At 37.9% G+C, this 22,996-nt stretch overlaps 1 protein-coding gene across 1 annotated transcript in view; it reads left to right on the top strand.

Moving 5' to 3' along the window:
• The window catches only part of LOC107606927 (probable S-adenosylmethionine-dependent methyltransferase At5g37990), an 11,137-nt gene extending 7,673 nt beyond the window's left edge, over positions 1–3,464 (top strand). The window contains exon 5 of the transcript XR_002351311.1: positions 3,453–3,464. The gene's annotated coding sequence lies outside the window, so the exon portion shown is untranslated. The remainder of the gene's footprint in view (positions 1–3,452) is intronic.

Here is a 22,996-nt window from a genome sequence, read left to right on the forward strand (position 1 = left end):
TCCGAGACGAATTTATTCCAAACTTGATCCCGTGCTGCCCAAAGAAAACTTGCACCATACTCCGAATTGGGTTATTACCCGCAATGACTGGATAAGGTAGGATGAGTACTTGTAAATTCGGATACTACTGTCAAACCTAGTTACATATAAGATTTCTTAGTGAAATATCATGTTTGCAGTCTCAAACTTACTTTCCGTTTAAGTTTTAATACACTAATAATATAAATAAAGTAAGTAATCCATATGTTCATTTTCTTATCCTCCATTTTTCCATTTTATGGTCTCATCCTTCTTACACACATACAAGATCCCTCCTCCTTATCTATCTCATCAATAAACTACCATTGATAGTCATCTTACTCTTATTGTTAATCAATGCTTGTTAAAGCTACAATTATCTCTTCATAATAAGCTGCATCACTTTACAACATAGTTGAGGATGTTATTAAACTTATCTACCATCAGTGACGGACCCAGAAAAATTTAGTAGTGGGGGCAAAAATATAATAAAATTTAAGTATAGATTTTTTTTCGGCTTCCTACAATATCTAGCAAGTTAAAGATTAATTCGTCGTGAATTTGAGTTCCATTTAAAGGTCTGCAATTGGCTGGCAATGAATTGCTACACATACGAGATGAATGTGGGTCCGTCCCTGTCTACTATATATATTGGAGATGAAGTTTGAGAATTAAATTTTAGCTTTTGTTAAATATTTTTTCCTTCAATTTAATTTATTTGCATATCTGATGATGAATTGATTATTATTATATTATGGGGTATGGAAGATTCGTGAATCTTATTTTAAATGCGAGTAAAGTATCATATTGTAATTTGTAATTTTTTCTTTTTAAAAATGAAAGATAAGGGGTTTAAAACTTTAAATTTTAATTTTTTTTTTATTTTTTTTCCGTCAGAATTTTAAATTGATATAATAGATTTATAGGTCTGAAACCAGGCTAAGTTTTTGAATAAATTAGCCTTAGGCTAAAAAAATATAGCATGTTTTAGGTCATAGGCCAAGCCTTTTAAAACAAGAGCATGGTCTAACCTATTTTTATCATTTTACATACATATTATCCTCAAAATTTTTTAAAAATGAAAGATAAGGGGTTTAAAACTTTAAATTTTAATTTTTTTTTATTTTTTTCCGTCAGAATTTTAAATTGATATAATAGATTTATAGGTCTGAAACCAGGCTAAGTTTTTGAATAAATTAGCCTTAGGCTAAAAAAATATAGCATGTTTTAGGTCATAGGCCAAGCCTTTTAAGACAAGAGCATGGTCTAACCTATTTTTATCATTTTACATACATATTATCCTCAAAATTTCTTCTATGATAATCTATACCGATAATCATAATTAAAACTAGAGTACGTCTATACTTAAGTTTTTTGGTGACTAAATAGAAAAGAAAGAAAAAAAAAAAAGAGACAACCAAATTAATTGGCTAGGGTCATATCTAAATCTATTAGATGTTGAAACTCACTCTAAGGTTGGCTCCAATTCGAGTGAATGTCTGCGACAGAAGCAGCTGCTTTAGCCATACAATCTGCAACACTATTAGAGACTCTCCAATTCTCATTCATAACCTCCTGTATATGCTTTGCCAAATCCCATTCCGGAATATCCTTACCAAGCATTCTTTGGTTTACCAAGAAAAGAGCTTCTAAGCAGTCTGTTTCATAGATAACCTCACGAAATCCACTCTCCCAAGCAAGAAGTAAACCTCTCCAAATTGCATACAATTCAGCAAAAAGAACACTGCACACTTCGACTTTCCCAGTGCAACCTTTCAACCAACATCCATCAGGATTACGAATGATACAACCAAAACCAGCATAGCCAGAAGGAGCAAACCAACTAGCATCACAATTCAATTTAACAGAATGAACTGGAGGTGGAACCCAATGCAAACAAAGTGAAGGAGGAGACAGAGATTGATGCATAGCAAAAATAGTGTGAAACTCCCTTACTGAACTACGGATCAAACTCACCACTTTACTAGCACTCCATGAATCATCTATATTAAATAAGTCATGATTCCTGCTTCTCCAAATCCACCAGATGGTTGAAAAGAAAAGAAAAACATCTCCACTCCTTGCACCTCTGTAGAGCCAATCATGTAAATTCGAGTTATCTGAATACAGGCCTAAAAGGTTCCAGACCTCCTTGGCACTAGGGCACTCCCGAAGACAATGAAGAATGGATTCAGAACTATTCTGACACCGATGACAGGTGCTAGATAAAGCTAAACCACGACCCAAACGAAACTCTGCCGTAGGAATAGCATTATGAAGACTGAGCCAAATCAAGAACTTGTACTTCTCAGGAATATGTAGTCGCCATACCCACAACCAATTATCATGCTCATTCTAGTCAAACTTTCTTTTGGCTAGCCAACTGTACCCACTCCTAGCTGAGTAGAGTCTAGAAGATGTCACACCCCACGACCAACCCGAACTTTCTCCAGCATTCAAATCCGGATTATAAGCATTCAAACGCTATTTGACATCTTCTGGAATGATAGAGAAAATATCATGGAGATTCCATTGACCATCTTTCCAAACGTCTCTAATAGTTAAATCAGAGTCAGATATATGTACAAAAGGGACATTTTGAGCAATTGGGCCCTCAATACTCCAATTGTCAAACAAAAAAGATTGATCAAGTGACCCAACGCACCAAGAGAAGGCATCCTTAAGAGCACCAAAAGCCTTTGAGATACTCTTCCAAACATGAGAAGCATTGCAAGGGTCAGGGCCATCTAAAACTCCCTCATTCCTCAGATACTTCGCCCTCAATAGAGCAACCCAAGGCTTGTCCTGACAATGAAAAAGTTGCCACACCAATTTACCAAGTAAAGATATATTAACACACGCAGGATCTCTAACACCCAGGCCGCCAAATTTTTTTGGAGTGATCACGGTCCTCCAATTAACAAGGGAAAGACCTCTACCATCAACTTGACCCTTCCAAAGGAACTGTCTCATCATAGAAGACAATTTATCGCAAACCCAATTTGGAAAAAAAGATACCTGCATATGATAGACAGGAATGGATGCTGCAACAGAATTGATCAGGTAAAGTCTCCCTGCTTTATTTAGAAGCCTTTGTTTCTAATTAGCTAATCTTCCCCTCACTTTTTCAATCACCGAATAAAAAGAAGCCCTACTGGTACGGGAATGATTAAGGTTAACTCCAAGATATCTTCCTAAGTCCAAAGCAAAACGTATTGAAGAAATACTAGTAAAAATATCTCTTCTACGAACAGTCATATTTTTAGAACAAAAAGCTTTAGACTTTTCAAGATTCACTTTCATGCTAGATGCCTTGCAAAAAATGTTAAGAGAATGCATGACCATTTGGACCTGACTCTTTGTAGCCTGACAGAAGAGTAAGAGATCATCTGCAAACATCAAATGAGAAAATTTTGGGCCACCCCTAGTGACAGAAACTGGTTTCCACACACCCTCGACCACCTTATGAGATATATAGCTAGCAAGTCTTTCCATACAAAGCACAAATAAGTAAGGAGACATTGGATCGCCCTGTCTAAGCCCCCTTCTAGGAGCAAAACTATCCAATCTATTCCCATTCCACATAATAGAAAGAGATGATGCACGGACACAATTCATAATCAAATTAACAGTGATGATAGGAAAACCAAAAGCAATGAGAGTACTCTCCAAAAACCTCCAATCCATCCTATCATAATCTTTTTCAAGATCAATTTTAAAAGCAAGAGTACCTTTCTTGGATTTTGTGTGCTTCATGAAATTCAGCATTTCTTGGGCCACAATAATATTATCAGGAGCACCACGACTCGGAATAAAACCTCCTTGTAAAGGACTAACAATATCTGGAAGAAAAGGCCGAAGTCGGTTAGTCAATACTTTGGTGATAATTTTATAAACAACATTACACAAGCTAATAGGCCTGAAATCCTTCATAAAGGTAGGGTTATCAATTTTAGGAATAAGCACAATCAGAGTTTCCATGATGCTAGGATTTAAGAACTCTCCCAAAAAAGCGCACCGGACAATATTCCAAATCTCAGTGCCTACCATCTCCCAATATTCTTTAAAAAAATAAGCTTGAAAGCCATCTGGACCAGGAGCCTTAAAAGGGCTCATACTGAATACTGCTGACTTGACTTCCGCAAAAGAGACAGGGTCAATTAACCTAGCACAAGCCTCAGTGCTTAGAGTGGGCATCGGAACATCCCCTAAACAATCAACCTCAACCTCTTCCGTTATACCAAAGAGATTCTTGTAAAAAGAGAGGGCTTCTTCCTGGAGAATATCTGGATCAGTAGACCAAGACCCATCTCTAACATATAATCCATGTACTCTATTATGGTTTCTATGCACCAAAGTCTGAAAATAAAAGAATTTAGTGTTTCTATCCCCATACTTGACCCACTGCTCTCTAGATTTCTGGTACAAAAAAAGTTCCTCTTGCAATAAAAGCCTATTGTAATCTTCCCTCAGTTCAGCTTCTTTAATTCTCAGAGATAACACATCGGTAACCTCCAAACGCCGTTGAATCTGATCAATCTGATATTCCAGCTTATTTTTTCACACAAAAATATTTCCAAAAATCTTTGAGTTGAAGTCCAAAGAAGCCTGTTGAACCATCTTAAGCCTTTCAGTAACGCCTCCAAACTCTTGATTCCAAGCCTTACTAATAACATGTTTATAAGAAGGATGTGTTGCCCACGCAGCTTGGAACCTAAAAGGACGAGAACCTTTCACTCTGGGGCTACCATAACAACGAACTAAAATAGGACAATGATCAGAATGAAGCCTGCTAAGAATTTCAGAATAACCCTCAGGAAACATTGTCATCCACGCCTCATTAACTAGAGCTCTATCCAACCTTTTAACCAAGTCCCTACCAGCCTGAACTGCTCTATACCAAGTATATCTCCTACCAGTCACTTTAAGATCAAAGAGCTCACAGTCATCTAGAGTAGTAGCTAATAGACTAGCTCTGTGAGAAGAAAAATAAGCACCTGTACTCTCATCTGGTGCCACAATCTCATTAAAATCACCAACGGCCATCCACGGTCTATTATGGCCTGAATTAATAGAACGCAAATGATCCCAAAGCATACATCTTTTTTCGAATTGAGGACTTCCATATACTGCACTACAAAGCCAAACTAAGTTACCCACACTCACTTTCACCGTGATACATTGGTCAAATTGATCAATAACCACACAAGAAGCATTAGCAATAGAAGATAGAAACCAAATGCCACCCCTGTGTCCTACTGCTTCCTCAATACCAACACAATGAAAACCCAACTTATCCCAAAAATTCTTCAAATTATTAAATATGGTATGAGTCTCAAAGAGAAAGAAGAAAGATGGTTTATATATTCTCACCAAATTTTTGCAATGCACACGGGCCATCTTGTTAGACGCACCCCTCACATTCTAGGCTATGATATTGAAACTTTCCATAAAAACAGCAAAAAGGGAGCTCCAATAATAAACCCGAGACTCAACATGATGTCTCTGTCTTCGACGATCCTGCCTTTAATGGACTTTCAAGTTGCAGCCCAATTTTCTCCGTCGAAACTTGCACCATACCCGCTGTCGATGCTCCATCCTTATCTACTGGTGAATTCTGCAAAGAGTTTGGGCGAGGACGCTTTCGCACAGTGCTATTTGTTGTCTCACCTTGCTGCTGATGATGAACATTGTGCCGGGTCCCCGAAGAAGCCACACTAACCGGTTTTCCAATATTGATGCCCCTACTTAATTTTACTTTGGATCCAGTAGCATGTGTTGTACGTTGGTGATTAGGCCTTGTCCAAGTATTGGTAGCCTTGTTAGGAGTCTTCTTTGCTTTTGGTTGGACCTGATGGGCGCTATGAGAAGGCTTTTGACCCATTTTATACTTTCCTTTCCTAATCACCTGAGTCCAACCTTCCAAATCCTCATGTTGTGCATGGTCTACATGAACAGCATGCAAATCACTCTCCACCAAATCCGGGACAGTAACATTTACAGTCTTATCTCCAAGATTCTTGCCAAAATGAAAACTTGCCTTTTCCACATGTACTGGATTTTTTGAATTTGAGCTTTCTGGCTGCTTTGCTACATCGCAGATCACCTTGGCATTAGTTCGTCCGCCTGCATTGTTGTCAGTCTTGCACACCTTCATATCATGACCAAACTTGAGACAGGAGCCACAAATAAGGTGAAGACTTTCATATTCAACCTCATATTCAACACCTTCAACAAGAATCTTCTTAGTCACTGACAATCCTAAATCTATCTGAACACAGGCTCGAGCATATCGTCCTCTTTCAGCTAATTTTGTTGCCAAATCAACCTTAACGGGAATGCCAACTGCAGCCGCAACACGGAGTATTGCATCTTCTTGGTAGCACCAAATTGGTAATCCGGAAATTCTAATCCACACTAAAGTTGCTCCAAAACAGTTTTCACTTGATCTAAACTCTTGATCCCATGGCTTCACAGCCACATAATTTCCCTCGATCATCCATGGACCTCCTAAGAGAACCTTTTCTCGCTCCTCAGCCACATCAAACTTCACAAGAAAGTAGTCAAATCCCACGTCCAATAAATCAAAACCTCCCTTAATCCTCCATACCGTTCGGAGTTTATGAGACAATGCAGTGTAGCTATAATGTTTACCTAGCACCTTAATCACTATATCATCCTTATAAGGTTCTGCCAAGCAATTCTTAGCTTCTTGGGAAAACGTGACACTCGATGGCAAGAGACCTCCTTGCTTCCCAGAAACTACCGCAATGTTATCTCCCGATAAAGTTTCAACAAGTGAAAAAGCTTTAGCAATCTTGGAACCCACAACTTTGTCCCTGAAAGAAACCTTCAAAGACTTAGAAACCCCTCCCGAAATATGATCCTCCTTTTCCCCTGATGCAATCCCTCCCCCGCTCTCCCCCTTATCTCTTCCGCCGACTTTATCGGCTGCCTCACCGTGTTTCACCCTCAAAGTCTCTTCCCCACTCACTCCACCGCTCATCTTCGATTTTTACGTATATACTTAAGTAGGTCTATAAAAAAGTTTGAATAAGACATTTTCGTTTTTAAAATTTTTTATTATATTTAAATTTTTAAATTTTATAAAGATAACACACACAAAATTTTTTTTATTATACTTTTAAGGATATATATATTTATTTAAATAAAAATAACGATTTTGACTAAATTATGAACTTATATATTTTATTTTTGTAAAGTTTAAAAATTTCAACGTAATAAATTTTTTGAGACAAAAATATACGGGACATATTTACTAGTTATATATTCAAACAATCTCACTAGGTAACTAATAAAAGATGTAGCCAACTAGCAATTTTTTTTGAAATATTTTTTTTGGAGAGAACATCAATTCAAATTATAATGAGAAACATTCAAATTCTAAAAAAAGACATCCAAAATATAAAAAGCATTTAAAATTAAATAATAACAAATATCTAAAATTATTTAAAAAATTCATTTTAGAATTCCAAAAATTATTTTAAAAATTCTAAAATTTATTTAAAAAATATCAAAATATCCAAAAAAATTTTAATTTTTTTTGGAAGGAACATCAATTCAAATTATGATGAAAAACATCCAAAATCGATTTTTTTAAATAAGTAAAATAAATATTTTATTTACCAAAATATGTAATTACTAGCATCTTTACCAAAATGCATCTTATCTTTTATCTCATTTATATTGTAAACAGGATAAGGTACGGAATGGAATACGTGTATATTTTATTTATAGTGTAAACAAGATACGTGTACTCTTATTTCGTTTACACTGTAAACGAGATATGTGAATATTTATGACGTTTACAATGTAAAAGAGATATGTTACGACAAATTTTTAGCAGCTATAAAAGGATGTGCAACCCTTTGTATTCTCTACAGACATTTCACTTCTTGTTCTAAACCCTTTTTCTTTTGAAAAATAAACCAAAATGTCTAGTAGTACTAGTTCTCTAGTTGTAAGTGTGTATCCCAATTGCCATATGAAAAATAATGATATTGTGTATCCAGTGAATAAGTTCTTTGTCGGAGTTGAAGAGTCTAATATTGAGTAGCGTCAGTGGTAGCGGGAGAAATGAGATTGGAAGGGTGGGGTATAGGTTGCCAGCACCGATGGAAAATAGAGCTTTTCAGTTTCGTCTATTTTAGCTCTATGGCGACGAGCATGTGTACCTGATGTTTGACATCCAAGGGAGAATCATGGCAGAACAAGTGATGAAGCTTTCTGCGGAGGTTGGTGATGTCGGTGGCAGTGGATCTGGCTAGTCGAACTTTGTGTAGGATGGCCCACCTTTTTCACACCGAAACCGCTACACGTTGCTAGTCCAGTGGAAGACATGGATGTTGATGGTGAGGACTCCGACGAGGAGTATGTTGCGGATAGTAACGAGAGCAGTTCTTCTAAAGATGATGATGAGGAGGAGTTTGTACTAGAGATCCAGGTCAAGGCATCACGTCGGTATCTTCTGCCTGCCCCACACCCAATTTTGGCCTTGTTATCTGTACCCAGTCTAGACGCGATGTAAGAGAAAAATTCATTTTTCAACACGGGTAAAGACGATTACAACTTAGATGGTAGTGTGGAATTTCGGGTTGGGCACAGATTCAAAAGCAGAGATGCAATAATATAGGGTGTAAAGAAATACAACATTCGCAGAATTCCTGACCGTGTTGCTCTCCGACAGAATCTTGGATATTGGTAAGTTCAAGTTTAATTGTGTTCTATATTCTCATTTATCATTGTTATTATAAAACCCGATTAATTAGTAAATAATTAACCCACAAATTAGAAATTTTTCTAGAAAGTGAGAAATGAGGTCTTTATGGGTTAATGTGGTATAGAGAAATTTAAAATGAGAATTTCGACACTAATTTTAAAGAAATCGGCCCAAGATTGGGCCAAACCGGGCCAACCGGACCCAAGTTAGGCCCATGGCCCAGCCAAGCTTCATTTAATTAATGAAGCTCAGCCTCTCCCTCCCTCAAGAACACATTCACGCTGAGATTGAGAGGGGAAAGCGGGAGGAAAACACAAACCCTTGCTCCAACTTTAATTGATCATATCTTTCGATCCGGAGCTCCGATTGACGCACCGTTTACGGCCACGCGACCGCAGCGTTGAGCTCTACAAAACCCATACAACTATTTTTGAGGTAAGACACAATATCTTCTTCGAATTCCAGCCCTTAGTTTCGAGTTTCATGGGCAAAAATGTTGAAATTTATGAGCTCCTTGTGTTGTAGGTTCAAATTAACTTGTGGAGAAGGCTTGTTCTTGCTCCCTTCATCATTGGGTATGGTGATATTCTTAAACCCTAGTGAAAATGTTTAGTTTGAGGTGTTGGGTATTGTGTTATTGTGTTTGGGTGTGACATTGTGGCTTAGGCTTTGTATATATGTATATTGGAGCTTGATTGGTGGTTTTGGCAAGCCTTGGAGTGGAGCTTGTACTTGGAAATCTGTTGGTGAAGCATTGAGACATTGGAAGTTGAGGAAAAGTGAATTTGAAAGTGTTCCGGGTGGAACGGAAATCGGCCAAGGTATGGTTTTGGTTTCCTGTATCTAACGCTATTGAGAGCGCGCCAATTGGGCTTCTGTAGCTCCAGAAAATCCACTTCGAGTGCAGGGAGGTCAGAATCCAACATCATCTGTAGTCCTTTTTCAGCCTCTGAATCAGATTTTTGCTCAGGTCCCTCAATTTCAGCTAGAAAATACCTAAAATCATAGAAAAATACAAAAACTCATAGTAAAGTCCAGAAATGTGATTTTTATTTAAAAACTAATAAAAACATAATAAAAACTAACTAAAATATACTAAAAACAATGCCAAAAAGCGTATAAATTATCTGCTCATCACAACACCAAACTTAAATTGTTGCTTGTCCCCAAGCAACTGAAAATCAAATAGGATAAAAAGAATAGAATATACAATGAATTCCAAAAACATCTATGAAGATCAGTCTTAATTAGATGAGTGGGGCTTTTAGCTTTTTGCTTCTGAATAGTTTTGGCATCTCAATTTATCCTTTGAAGTTCAGAATGATTGGCTTCTATAGGAACTCAGAATTCAGATAGTGTTATTGATTCTCCTAGTTTAGTATGTTGATTCTTGAACACAACTACTTTATGAGTCTTGGCCGTGACCCTAAGCATTTTGTTTTCCAGTATTACCACCGGATACATAAATGCCACAGACACATAACTGGGTGAACCTTTTTAGATTGTGACTCAGCTTTGCTAGAGTCCCCAATTAGAGGTGTCCAGAGCTTTTAAGCACACTCTTTTTTCTTTGGACCATGACTTTAACCGCTCAGTCTCAAGTTTTTACTTGACACCTTCACACCACAAGCACATGGTTAGGGACAGCTTGGTTTAGCCGCTTAGGCCATGATTTTATTCCTGTGGGCCCTCCTATTCACTGATGCTCAAAGCCTTGGATCCTTTTTATTTTACCCTTGCCTTTTGGTTTAAAGGGCTATTGGCTTTTTCTGCTTGCTTTTCTTCTCTCTTTTTTTTTCTTTTTTCTTTCTTTTCTTTTTCGCCATTTTTTTCTATTCACTGCTTTTTCTTGCTTCAAGAATCATTTTTATGATTTTTCAGATCATTAATAACATTTCTCCTTTCCCATCATTCTTTCAAGAGCCAACAATTTTAACATTCATAAACAACAAATTCAAAAATATGCACTGTTCAAGCATTCATTCAGAAAACAAAAAGTATTGTCACCACATCAAAATAATTAAACTATTTTAAAATTCAAAATTCATGTACTTCTTTTTCTTTTTGCAATTAAAAACATTTTTCATTTAAGAAAGGTGATGGATTCATAGGACATTCATAACTTTAAGGCATAGACACTAAGACACTAATGATCATGTAATAAGACACAAGCATAGATAAACATAAAGCATAATTTTCGAAAAAAATAGAAAATAAAGAACAAGGAAATTAAAGAACGGGTCTACCTTAGTGATGGTGGCTAGTTCTTCCTCTTGAAGATCTTATGGAGTGCTTGAGCTCCTCAATGACTCTTCCTTACCTTTGTTGCTCCTCTCTCATGACTCTTTGATCTTCTCTAATTTCATGGAGGAGGATGGAATGCTCTTGGTGCTCCACCCTTAGTTGTCCCATGTTGGAACTTAATTTTCCTAGGGAGGTGTTGATTTTCTCCCAATAGTTTTGTGGAGGAAAATGCATCCCTTGAGGCATCTCAGGGATTTCATGATGAGGAATCTCCTCATGCTCTTGTCCATGAGTGGGATCTCTTGTTTGCTCCATCCTTTTCTTAGTGATGGGCTTGTCCTCATTAATGAGGATGTCTTCCTCTATGTCAATTCCAGGTGAATTGCAGAGGTGACAAATGAGATGAGGGAAGGCTAACCTTGCCAAAGTAGAGGACTTGTCCGTCACTTTGTAAAGTTCTAGGGATATAACCTCATGAACTTCTACTTCCTCTCCAATCATGATGCTATGGATCATGATAGCCCAGTCTATAGTAACTTCAGACCGGTTGCTAGTGGGAATGATGGAGCGTTGGATGAACTCCAACCATCCCCTAGCCACAGGCTTGAGGTCATGCTTTCTTAGTTGAACCGGCTTCCCTCTTGAATCTCTCTTCCATTGAGTGCCCTCTTCACAAATGTCTATGAGAACTTGGTCCAACCTTTGATCAAAGTTGACCATTCTAGTGTAGGGGTGTGCATCTCCTTGCATCATTGGCAAGTTGAATGCCAACCTTACATTTTCCGGACTGAAATCTAAGTATTTCTCCCGAACCATTGTAAGTCAATTCTTTGGGTCTGGGTTCACACTTTGATCATGGTTCTTGGTGATCCATGCATTGGCATAGAACTATTGAACCATTAAGATCCCGACTTGTTGAATGGGGTTGGTGAGAATTTCCCAACCTCTTCTTCGAATCTCATGTCGGATCTCCGGATATTCACCCTTTTTGAGCTTGAAAGGGACTTCGGGGATCACTTTCTTCTTGGCCACAATTTCATAGAAGTGGTTTTGATGCACCTTTGAGATAAATCTCTCCATCTCCCATAACTCGGAGATGAAAGCTTTTGCCTTCCCTTTCCTCTTTCTAGAGGTTTCTCCGGCCTTTGTTGCCATAAAATGGTTATGGAAAAATAAAAAGCTTTAGCTTTTACCACACCAAACTTAGAAGGTTTGCTCGTCCTCGAGCAAAAGAAGAAAGAAGAGAGTAGAAGAAGAAGAAATAGAGGAGATGGAGGTGGGCTAGTGTTTCGGCCAAGGGGGAGAAGTGGTGTTTAAGATGTGGAAAAATGAAGGAGTGAAGATGGGTTTATATAGGAGTGGAGAGGGGGATAAGGTTCGGCCATGTATGGGTGGGTTTAGGAGGGAAAGTGGTTTGAATTTAAATGGTGAGGTAGGTGGGGATCCTGTGGGGTCCACAGATCCTGAGGTGTCAAGGATTTCTCATCCCTGCACCCATTAGGCGTGCAAAACGCCCTTTGCTACCAATCCTGGCGTTAAACACCAGGTTGCTGCCCATTTTTGGCGTTTAATGCCAGCTTCTTGCCCTTTTCTGGCGTTAAACGCCAGTATGGTGCCCATTTTGGCGTTAAACGCCCATTCTACTGCTCTTACTGGCGTTTAAACGCCAGTAGCTTTCTCCTCCAGGGTGTGCTATTTTTCATTCTATTTTTCAGTTTGTTTTTGCTTTTTCAATTGTTTTTGTGACTTCACATGATCATCAACTTATAGAAAACATAAAATAACAATGGAAAATAGAAATTTAACATAGATAAGTAAAATTGGGTTGCCTCCCAACAAGCGCTTCTTTAATGTCAGTAGCTTGACAGTGGGCTCTCATGGAGCCTCACAGATACTCAGAGCATGATGATGGCCTCTCAACACCAAACTTAGAGTTTGGTTGTGGCCTCCCAACACCAAACTTAGAGTTTGAATGTGGGGGTTTTGTTTGACTCTGCATTGAGAGAAGCTTTTCATGCTTCCTCTCCATGGTTACAGAGGGAGATCATTGAGCTTTAAACACAAGGGAGTCCTCATTCACTTGAAGGACCAATTCTCCTCTGTCAACATCAATCACAGCTTTTGCTGTGGCTAGGAAGGGTCTGCCAAGGATGATGGATTCATCCATACACCTCCCAGTGTCTAGGATTATGAAATTAGCAGGGATGTAGTGGCCTTCAACCTTTACCAAGACATCCTCTACAAGTCCATAAGCCTGTTTTCTTGAATTGTCTGTCATCTCTAGTGAGATTCTTGCAGCCTGTACCTCAAGGATTCCTAGCTTTTCTATTACAGAGAGAGGCATGAGGTTTATGCTTGACCCTAGGTCACACATAGCCTTCTCAAAGGTCATGGTGCCTATGGTACAAGGTATTGAGAACTTTCCAGGATCTTGTCTCTTTTGAAGTAATCTCTGCCTAGTCAAGTTATCCAGTTCTTTGGTGAGCAAGGGGGATTCATCCTCCCAAGTCTCATCACCAAATAACTTGGCATTTAGCTTCATGATTGCTCCAAGGTACTTAGCAACTTGCTCTTCAGTAACATCTTCGTCCTCTTCAGAGGAAGAGTATTCATCAGAGCTCATGAATGGCAAAAGTAAATTCAATAGAATCTCTATGGTCTCAGTGTGAGCCTCAGATTCCCATGGTTCCTCGTTAGGGAATTCCTTGGAGGCCAGTGGACGTCCATTGAGGTCTTCCTCAGTGGGGATCACTGCCTCTTCCTCCTCTCCAGGTTCGACCGTGTGGGTCATGTTAATGGCCTTGCACTCGCCTTTTGGATTCTCTTCTGTATTGCTTGGAAGAGTACTAGGAGGGAGTTCAGTAATTTTCTTGCTCAGCTGACCCACTTGTGCCTCTAAATTTCTAATGGAGGACCTTGTTTCAGTCATGAAACTTTGAGTGGTTTTAATTAGATCAGAGACTACAGTTGCTAAGTCAGAGTGGCTCTGCTTAGAATTCTCTGTCTGTTGCTGAGAAGATGATGGGAAAGGCTTGCTATTGCTAAACCTATTTCTTCCACCATTATTGTTGTTGAAGCCTTGTTGAGGCCTCTGTTGATCCTTCCATGAGAGGTTTGGATGATTTCTCCATGAAGGATTATAGGTGCTTCCATAGGGTTCTCCCATGTAATTCACCTCTTCCATTGCTGGGTTCTCAGGATCATAAGCTTCTTCTTCAGATGAAGCTTCTTTAGTACTACCTATTGCTGCTTGCATTCCAGACAGACTCTGAGAAATCATATTGACTTGTTGAGTCAATATTTTGTTCTGAGCCAATATGGCATTCAGAGTATCAATTTCAAGAACTCCTTTCTTCTGATTTGTCCCATTATTTACAGGATTCCTTTCAGAGGTATACATGAATTGGTTATTTGCAATCATTTCAATGATTTCCTGAGCTTCTGCAGGCGTCTTCTTCAGATGAAGAGATCCTCCAGCAGAGCTGTCCAATGACATCTTGGACAGTTCAGATAGACCATCATAGAAAATACCTATGATGCTCCATTCTGAAAGCATGTCAGAAGGACACCTTCTGATCAATTGCTTGTATCTTTTCCAAGCTTCATAGAGGGATTCACCTTCCTTTTGTCTGAAGGTTTGGACTTCCACTATAAGCTTACTCAATTTTTGAGGTGGAAAGAACTTTGCCAAGAAGGCATTGACTAGCTTTTCCCAAGAGTTCAGGCTTTCCTTAGGTTGTGAATCTAACCATGTTCTAGCTCTGTCTCTTACAGCAAAGGGAAAAAGCATAAGTCTATAGACCTCGGGATCAACCCCATTGGTCTTGACAGTGTCATAGATTTGTAAGAATTCAGCTAAGAACTGATGAGGATCTTCCAATGGAAGTCCATGAAACTTACAATTCTGTTGCATTAGAGAAACTAATTGAGGCTTAAGCTCAAAGTTGTTTGCTCCAATGGCAGGGATTGAGATGCTTCTCCCATAGAAGTCAGGAGTAGGTGCAGTAAAGTCACCAAGCACCTTCCTTGCATTGTTGACATTGTTGTTGTTTTCGGATGCCATGTATTCTTCTTGTTTGAAAAGTTCTGTTAGGTCCTCTATAGAGAGTTGTACTTTAGCTTCTCTTAGCTTTCTCTTCAAGGTCCTTTCAGGTTCAGGATCAGCTTCAACAAGAATACCTTTGTCCTTGCTTCTGCTCATATGAAAAGAGAAGAAGAAAGTATGGAATCCTCTATGTCACAGTATAGAGATTCCTTGAGGTGTCAGAGGTAGAGAAGAATAGAAGGAGAAGGTAGATAAGAGAGAATTCGAACTTATCAAGAGGGATAGAGTTCGAATTGTACATTGAGGAGGAGTGTTAGTCCATAAATAGAAGGATGTGGGAAGAGGGGAAGAATTTTCGAAATTAAAGTAAAAAAATTTGAAATAATTAAAAAAAATTGAAAATTTGATTGACGATTTTCGAAAACTAAGATTGGGAAAGAAATTAAGTGATTTTTGAAAAAGATTTTGAAATTAGAAATAAAAAAGATATGATTAAAACTTAATTTTGAAAAAGATGTGATTGAAAAGATATGATTGAGAAAATATGATTAAAAAATCAAATTAAAAAGAAGAAAGTTTTTTAAATTAAAGTTGATTACTTGATTAACAAGAAATTAAAAGATATGATTCTAGAATTAAAGTTTGATCCTTTCTTAATAGGCAAGTAACAACTTGAAAATTTTGAATTAAATGCAAGGATTTTCGAAAATAGTAATAAATAAAAAATAGAAAGAAATTGATTTTGAAAAGATATGATTGAAAAGATATTATTTGAAAAAGATTTGATTTTAAAAAATTATGAAAATTTGAAAAAGATTTGAATCAAAAACAAAATCTTCCCTCTAGTGTCCTCTTGGCGTTTAAACGCCAGCCAGGGTACGCCCAGCCAGGTACCCTGGCTAGCGTTTAAACGCCAGTTTTCCTTCTTTACTGGGCGTTTTGAACGCCCAGCTTTTTTTGTGTAATTTCTTTGTTGAATGTTTTGAATCTTCAATTCTCTGTGTTATTGACTTGAAAAGACACAATTTTAAAATTTTTTTTTGAATTTTTAATGATGAGAAACAATAAAAAAAAGAATGCAACTAAGATCAAATAAACAATGCATACAAGACACCAAACTTAGAAGTTTGTATACTAAGGACTCTAACAATTTGAGAATGCATATGAGAAACAACAAAAGACACAAAACAAGAGAAATTAAAGATCAGAGTAATGAAATCATCAAGAACAACTTGAAGATCAATGAAGAACATAATGCATATATTCGAAAAATGCAAGAAAAATAAAGACATGCAATTGACACCAAACTTAAAAATTGACACTTGACTCAAACAAGAAACACAAAATATTTTTGGTTTTTATGATTTTGTAAATTTTTTTGTGATTTTCAAAAATTATATGGAAAAAGAGAAAAAAAGGACTTTAAAATTCTTAATGAGAATTCCAGGAATCATGCAATGTTAGTCTAAAACTCCGGTCCAGGAATTAGACATGGCTTACTAGCCAGCCAAGCTTTCAGTGAAAGCTTCGGTCCAAAACACTACACATGGCCAATGGCCAGCCAAGCTTTAGCAAATCATTACGTTCAACAGCAAGATTGATAGAAATCAACAAGCCCTTGTGATGATAAGTTGAAACCTCAGTCCAAAAGATTAGACATGGCTTCTCAGCCAGCCAGACTTCAACAAATCATCATGAAACTCTAGAATTCATTCTTAAAAGTTCTGAAGAACAAAATAATATAATTTTTTTTTTGAAATTTTTCGAAAATTGAAAAGTAAAAAGCTTAAACATAAAATAAAATTACCTAATCTGAGCAACAAGATAAACCGTCAGTTGTCCAAACTCGAACAATCCCCGGCAACGGCGCCAAAAACTTGGTGCATGAAATTGTGATCATCAATGGCGCCAACAGCTTGGTATGCACAATTGTAATCTGAACTCTTTGTCACAACTCCGCACAACTAACCAGCAAGTGCACTGGGTCGTCCAAGTAATAAACCTTACGTGAGTAAGGGTCAATCCCACGGAGACTGTCGGCTTGAAGCAAGCTATGGTCATCTAGTAAATCTCAGTCAGGTGGATTCAAATGGTTATGGAGAATTGGTAATTAAAAGATAAATAAAATATAAAATAGGATAGAGATACTTATATAATTCATTGGTGAGAATTTCAGATAAGCGTATGAAGATGCTTTGTTCCTTCTGAACCTCTGCTTTCCTATTGCCTTCTTCCAATCATTCATACTCCTTTCCATGGCAAGCTCATGTTGGGTTTCACCGTTGTCAATGGCTACCTCCCGTCCTCTCAGTGAAAATGTTCCAAATGCGCTGTCACCGCATGGCTAATCAGCTGTTGGTTCTCGATCATGTTGGAATAGGATCCATTGATCCTTTTGCGTCTGTCACATGCCCAACATTCGCGAGTTTGAAGCTTGTCACAGTCATCCCTTCCCAGATCCTACTCGGAATACCACAGACAAGGTTTAGACTTTCCGGATCTCAAGAATACTGCCAATTGATTCTAGCCTATACCACGAAGACTCTGATCTCATGGAATGGGAGGCTCGGTTGTCAGGCGAGGCAACCATGCGTCATGAATCAGGAGGCTAAGAGATAAGCACTCAAGCGATTGCAAGTAGAACAGAGGTGGTTGTCAGGCACGTGTTCATAGATGAGAATGATGATGAGTGTCACGGATCATCACCTTCATCAGGTTGAAGAACGAGTGTATATCTTAGAGAAGAAATAGGATTGAGTTGAATAGAAAAACAATAGTACTTTGCATTAATTCAAGAGGAACAACAGAGCTCCACACCTTAATCTATGGTGTGTAGAAACTCTACCGTTGAAAATACAAAAGTAATGAAGGTCCAAGCATGGCTGAATGGCCAGCCCTCCTAAAGGTCTAAGATACATAAGACTAGTCAAAGATGGATGAAAATATAATAGCAAAAGGTCTTATTTATAGAGAACTAGTAGTCTAGGGTTACAGAAATAAGTAAATGATGCAGAAATCCACTTATGGGGCCCACTTGGTGTGTGCTTGGGCTGAGCATTGAAGCTTTCATGTGTAGAGACTTTTCTTGGAGTTAAACGCCAGCTTTTGTGCCAGTTTGGGCGTTTAACTCCAGCTTTTATGCCAGTTCTGGCATTTTGACGCCAGAATTTCTATGCTGACTTGGAACGCCGGTTTGAGCCATCAAATCCTGGGCAAAGTATAGACTATTATATATTGCTGGAAAGCCCAGGATGTCTACTTTCTAACGCTATTGAGAGCGCGCCAATTGGGCTTTTGTAGCTCCAGAAAATCCACTTCGAGTGCAGGGAGGTCAGAATCCAACAGCATCTGCAGTCCTTTTTCAGCCTCTGAATCAGATTTTTGCTCAGGTCCCTCAATTTTAGCCAGAAAATACCTGAAATCACAGAAAAACACACAAACTCATAGTAAAATCCAGAAATATGATTTTTATTTAAAAACTAATAAAAACATAATAAAAACTAACTAAAATATACTAAAAATAATGCCAAAAAGCGTATAAATTATCCGCTCATCACCGCTCTCTGCTTCATTGGAGTGTGAATTCCCATAATTGTTTTTCTACCTTATAACCTCCTTTTTCATTGGGATTTCACTTGGTATAGGGGCCTCTTTTTCTTGCTCTTGCACTTCTAACTCTTCTTCTTTTTCGAGGCTTGAGTGTTGTTGATGCAAGGAATTTAGAACTCTGCACAGCTTGACCAGCAAGTGCACCGGGTCGTCCAAGTAATACCTCAGGTGAGTGAGGGTCGAATCCCACGGAGATTGTCGGATTGAGCAAGCAATGGCTATCTCGTAAATCTTATTCAGGCAATTAGAAAAGTGGTTGTTTGGTTGAAAACATAAAAGAAATAAACAAGAACAGAATACCCGATAATTATGTAAGCAATGATAAAAGGTCAGTTAAGGCTTTGGAGATGCATCATCTTTCTGGATTAACTTTTCTTACTGTCTACTTCAATAACGAATGATTCTGTCAATGGCAGCCATAATTGACCAACTCATGTAGCATCCTCATCAAGTTAGTTTCTTCTAAACCATAGCAATGCACTATATCCGAGCAACTCATGTAATATCCTCATCAAGTTAACTCATGTAATATCCAAGCAATCCACTCCCCTTCATGATTCTACTCAAAATGCCACAAACAAGGTTGGATCTTCCGAATCAGAGAGTGCTACTTTTCTGACTCTAGCCTTAGTACCACAGAGACCTCAATCACCCACGGTCAACGGGATTTCATGTCACATACCCAAAGTTGCCCAGGCCCTCTCTTGGAATCCGCAATGCATTATCTAGCTTTAGTTCAACGCTATCTGGGTCAGGACTCGCACGAAACCCATGTAGAATAAGGATGATTGTCACGGTTCACCCTCAATTCATAAGATGAAGAACGAGAACACGTAAGAGAATAGAATCAACATATTGAAATAGAATAGTAATATTATTAATCCATGAGAATCATCAGAGCTCCTAACCCTAACTTAGGAGGTTTAGTCGCTCATAGCTTACAGAAAATAGTATGGTCTAATGCGAAAGGCAAAGACCCCTAACAATGTTGATCTTTGTTATATTTATACTAATCTAGTGACTAAGGATTACAGAAATATGACAGACTAGACTAATGGTGCAAAAGTCAACTCCTTGGTCCTACTTGGTGAGTATTTGGGCTGAGCTTGGGGTGTCTCCACGTCCTAGGACTCCTCTTGGGGCATTGGATGCCTGGCTTACTCCCTTTTGAGCATCCAAACGCCAACTTTGCTCCCTTTTGGGCGTTGGACGCTAGATAGGGGGTGAGTGGCACGTGAACGCCAGTTTTGGTCCTTCATTTCCAAAGCAAAGTATAAACTATTATATATTGCTGGAAAGCTCTGGTTGTTAGCTTTCCAACGCAGTTGAGTGTGCGTCATTTAAATCTCTGTATCTTCAGATATGCTCGTTTGAATGCACGGATGTCATATTCTGACAATATCTGCAGCACTTTCTCTGTCTCTGAATTAGACTTTTCCAAAACTTGCCAGAATCACCCAAAAATCACCTAAAAATATAGGAAAAGTACCAACACTCAAAGTAGCATCCAAAAAGTGATTTATGCACTAAAAACTACTAAAACATAATAAAACTTAACAAAACATAACCAAAAATATAAAGAAAATAGTACTAAAAAGTGTGTAAAATATCCGCTCATCAGAACACCAAGCTTAAACTATTTCTTGTCCCCAAGCAACCAAAAGCAAAATAGGATACAGAAGAGAAGATTACAGTAACTCTCAGAGCTCTTAATGAAGCTTAGCTCCAACTATTGGAATGGGGCACTTAGCTTCTTGATTTCTGAATAGGTTTGGCACCTCATTCTCCTTTGAAGCTCAGAAGTATTGGCATCTCTTGGAACTAGAATCCGAATGATATTATTGATTCTCCTAGTTTAGCGTTTCTTGATTCTTGACCCACAGCTTCTTTTGGTGCTTTGCACCTTTTTGAGCCTAGCCGTGACCCTAACCGTTTTCTTTTCCAGTATTACCACCGGATACATAAACGCCACAGGCACTTAACAGGGTGAACCCAATTGGATTATGATTCAGCTTTGCTAGAATTTCCATACAGTTGTACCCAAAGTTCTTAGGCGCACTCTTTTTTTTTTCTTTTGCAATGGATCACGACTTTAACTGCTCAGTCTCAAGCTTTTTCACTTGACACCTTCACACCACAAGTATATAGTTAGGGAAAGTAGTTCATTTAAACTTGTTAGGCCTTATTTTTTTCCCTCAAAACCATTGATGCTCAAAGCCTTAGATCCTACCTCTCCTTTTTTTTGGATTTTTCATTTTTTTTGAATTTTCTTTCTGCTTTCTTAATTTTTCTGATGTTTTTTTTTGCTTCAAGAATCAATCTTTTTTATTTTCCAGAGGCTCAGTAATACTTTTCTAAATTTACTGTTCTTCAAAAGCCAATACTCTCAACTCCAATATCAAATATGCATAGTTAATTCATACATTTAGAAATTCAATGCATGGCCACCACATCAAAATAATTAGAGATAAGTCATGATATACTCGAAATTTATGCACTCATTGCTTCTAAAAAAATAAAATTATATTCAAATTCAATGGAATGACGAGTGGGATAATTTATACTTATTTAGCAAAAATAAACTTTACTTACTTAAACTAAAAAATATGAAATCTACTAGTAATCATGCAACCTAGAACTAGAAAAACACGAAATAAAGTACTGAAATTAAAAAACTTGATATGGAGTGAAACTCAACCACCTTATTCATGGTGGTCACTACTGCTCTCTGCAGAAGATGTCTTTTGACGCTTCAGGTCTTCTAGTTCTCGCCCTTGCATTTCTTGTTCTTTAACCAGTTTACAAAGCATGCAGGACTGGTCTTTTTATTCCTCTCTCAATTGATCTAGAGTGAATTGCAACTGTACAACAGATGTCATCAGCTGAGTCTAGTATTCAATTGGAGGGATACTCTGGTCTTGGGGTGGCTCAGGCGTCTTTTTCTTAGGCTGATCATCTGGCTGCTGGATCTTGTCCGGTGCTGGTACCTTGGTATTCTCTATACTCTCCTTGGTAATTAGATTTTCTGTGAGAATGCATGTGTCTCTGTCAATAAGGACTCCAGCCTCTCCACATAAGTGAGAGATAACGTGTGGAAAATCCAGCTTAGCCCGAGTTGAGGTCCTGTTTGCAAACTTGTACAGTTCATAGGGGATTAATTGGTGGACTTCCACCTCATTCCACTTCACAATGCAATGGATCATCACAACTCTTCTGATAATGACTTCTGAGTGGTTACTGGTGGGTAGAATGGAACGTCCAATAAAGTCCAGCCAGCCTCTAGCAACTGGCTTGAGATCTATTCTTTTCAGTTGATTTGATTTGCCTTTTGTGTCATTGATCTACTGAGTTCCGGGCAGACATATGTCTGCCAGGACTTGATTTAGCTTTGGATTGGCTTGCACCCTCCTATTAAAGGATTCATAATCATTCTTTTGTGGGGGTAATTTAAAGATCTCCCTAACCTTGTCCAGGTTAAAATGCAGAGTCTTTCCTCGGACCATGGTGCGCCATGTATGAAATCCCTGTCCGTCCTTCTTTTGCTTTTCTGTCATCCACAGATTTGCATAGAATTCATGGATCATTACTATTCCAACCTTAGTTGTTGGATTGGCTAGAGTCTCCCAACCTTTCATTCGAATCTGTTCTTAGATCTCTGGGTACTCATCTTCTTTTAATTCGAATTTGACTTCTGGGATCACTGTCTTCTTGCACATTACTTTATAATAACGTTCCTCATGCTGCTTGGAATAAAATTTGAAAGGTTTGAAAATAACTGTCGGTAGGGCAGCTTCCTTCGTGTTTCTTGAAGTGGATCTTCCACCTTTTGGAGCTATGGGGACTTAACAAGTGAAAAGCAACACTTTCCCAACACCAAACTTAAAAGTTTTGCTCGTCCCGAGCAAAGAGAGTAAGAAGGAGAAGAGGAGAAGAATTCGAATGGAGGAGGGGTGAGGGGAGGTGTGTGGTTCGAATGGTTATATAAAGGGAGGGGGGAATGGGTTTCGAAAATAAAATAAAAAAGATAATAAAGATATGATTCAAAATCTTTTAAAAAGACAAGAAAGATAAAATTTAAAATTTTTTTAAAGCAATAAAGATATGAAAAAGATAAAAATATTAGATTTAAAGATTTGAAAAAGATTTAAAAGTTTAAGAAAAGATTTGAGAAAGAATTGAAAAGGATTTGAAGTTTTGGAAAAGATTTGAAAAAGAATTGAAAAAGATTTGAAAAGAATTTGGAATTGAAAAGATATGAAAAGAAATTGAATTTAAAAGATAATGGTTGAAAAGATTCTTGTTTAAAAGAGATGATTAAAAAGATAAGAATTGGAGAAGAT

This window comes from Arachis ipaensis, chromosome B07 (genome assembly GCF_000816755.2).
Source record: "Arachis ipaensis cultivar K30076 chromosome B07, Araip1.1, whole genome shotgun sequence".
NCBI classification, from domain to species: Eukaryota; Viridiplantae; Streptophyta; class Magnoliopsida; order Fabales; family Fabaceae; genus Arachis; species Arachis ipaensis.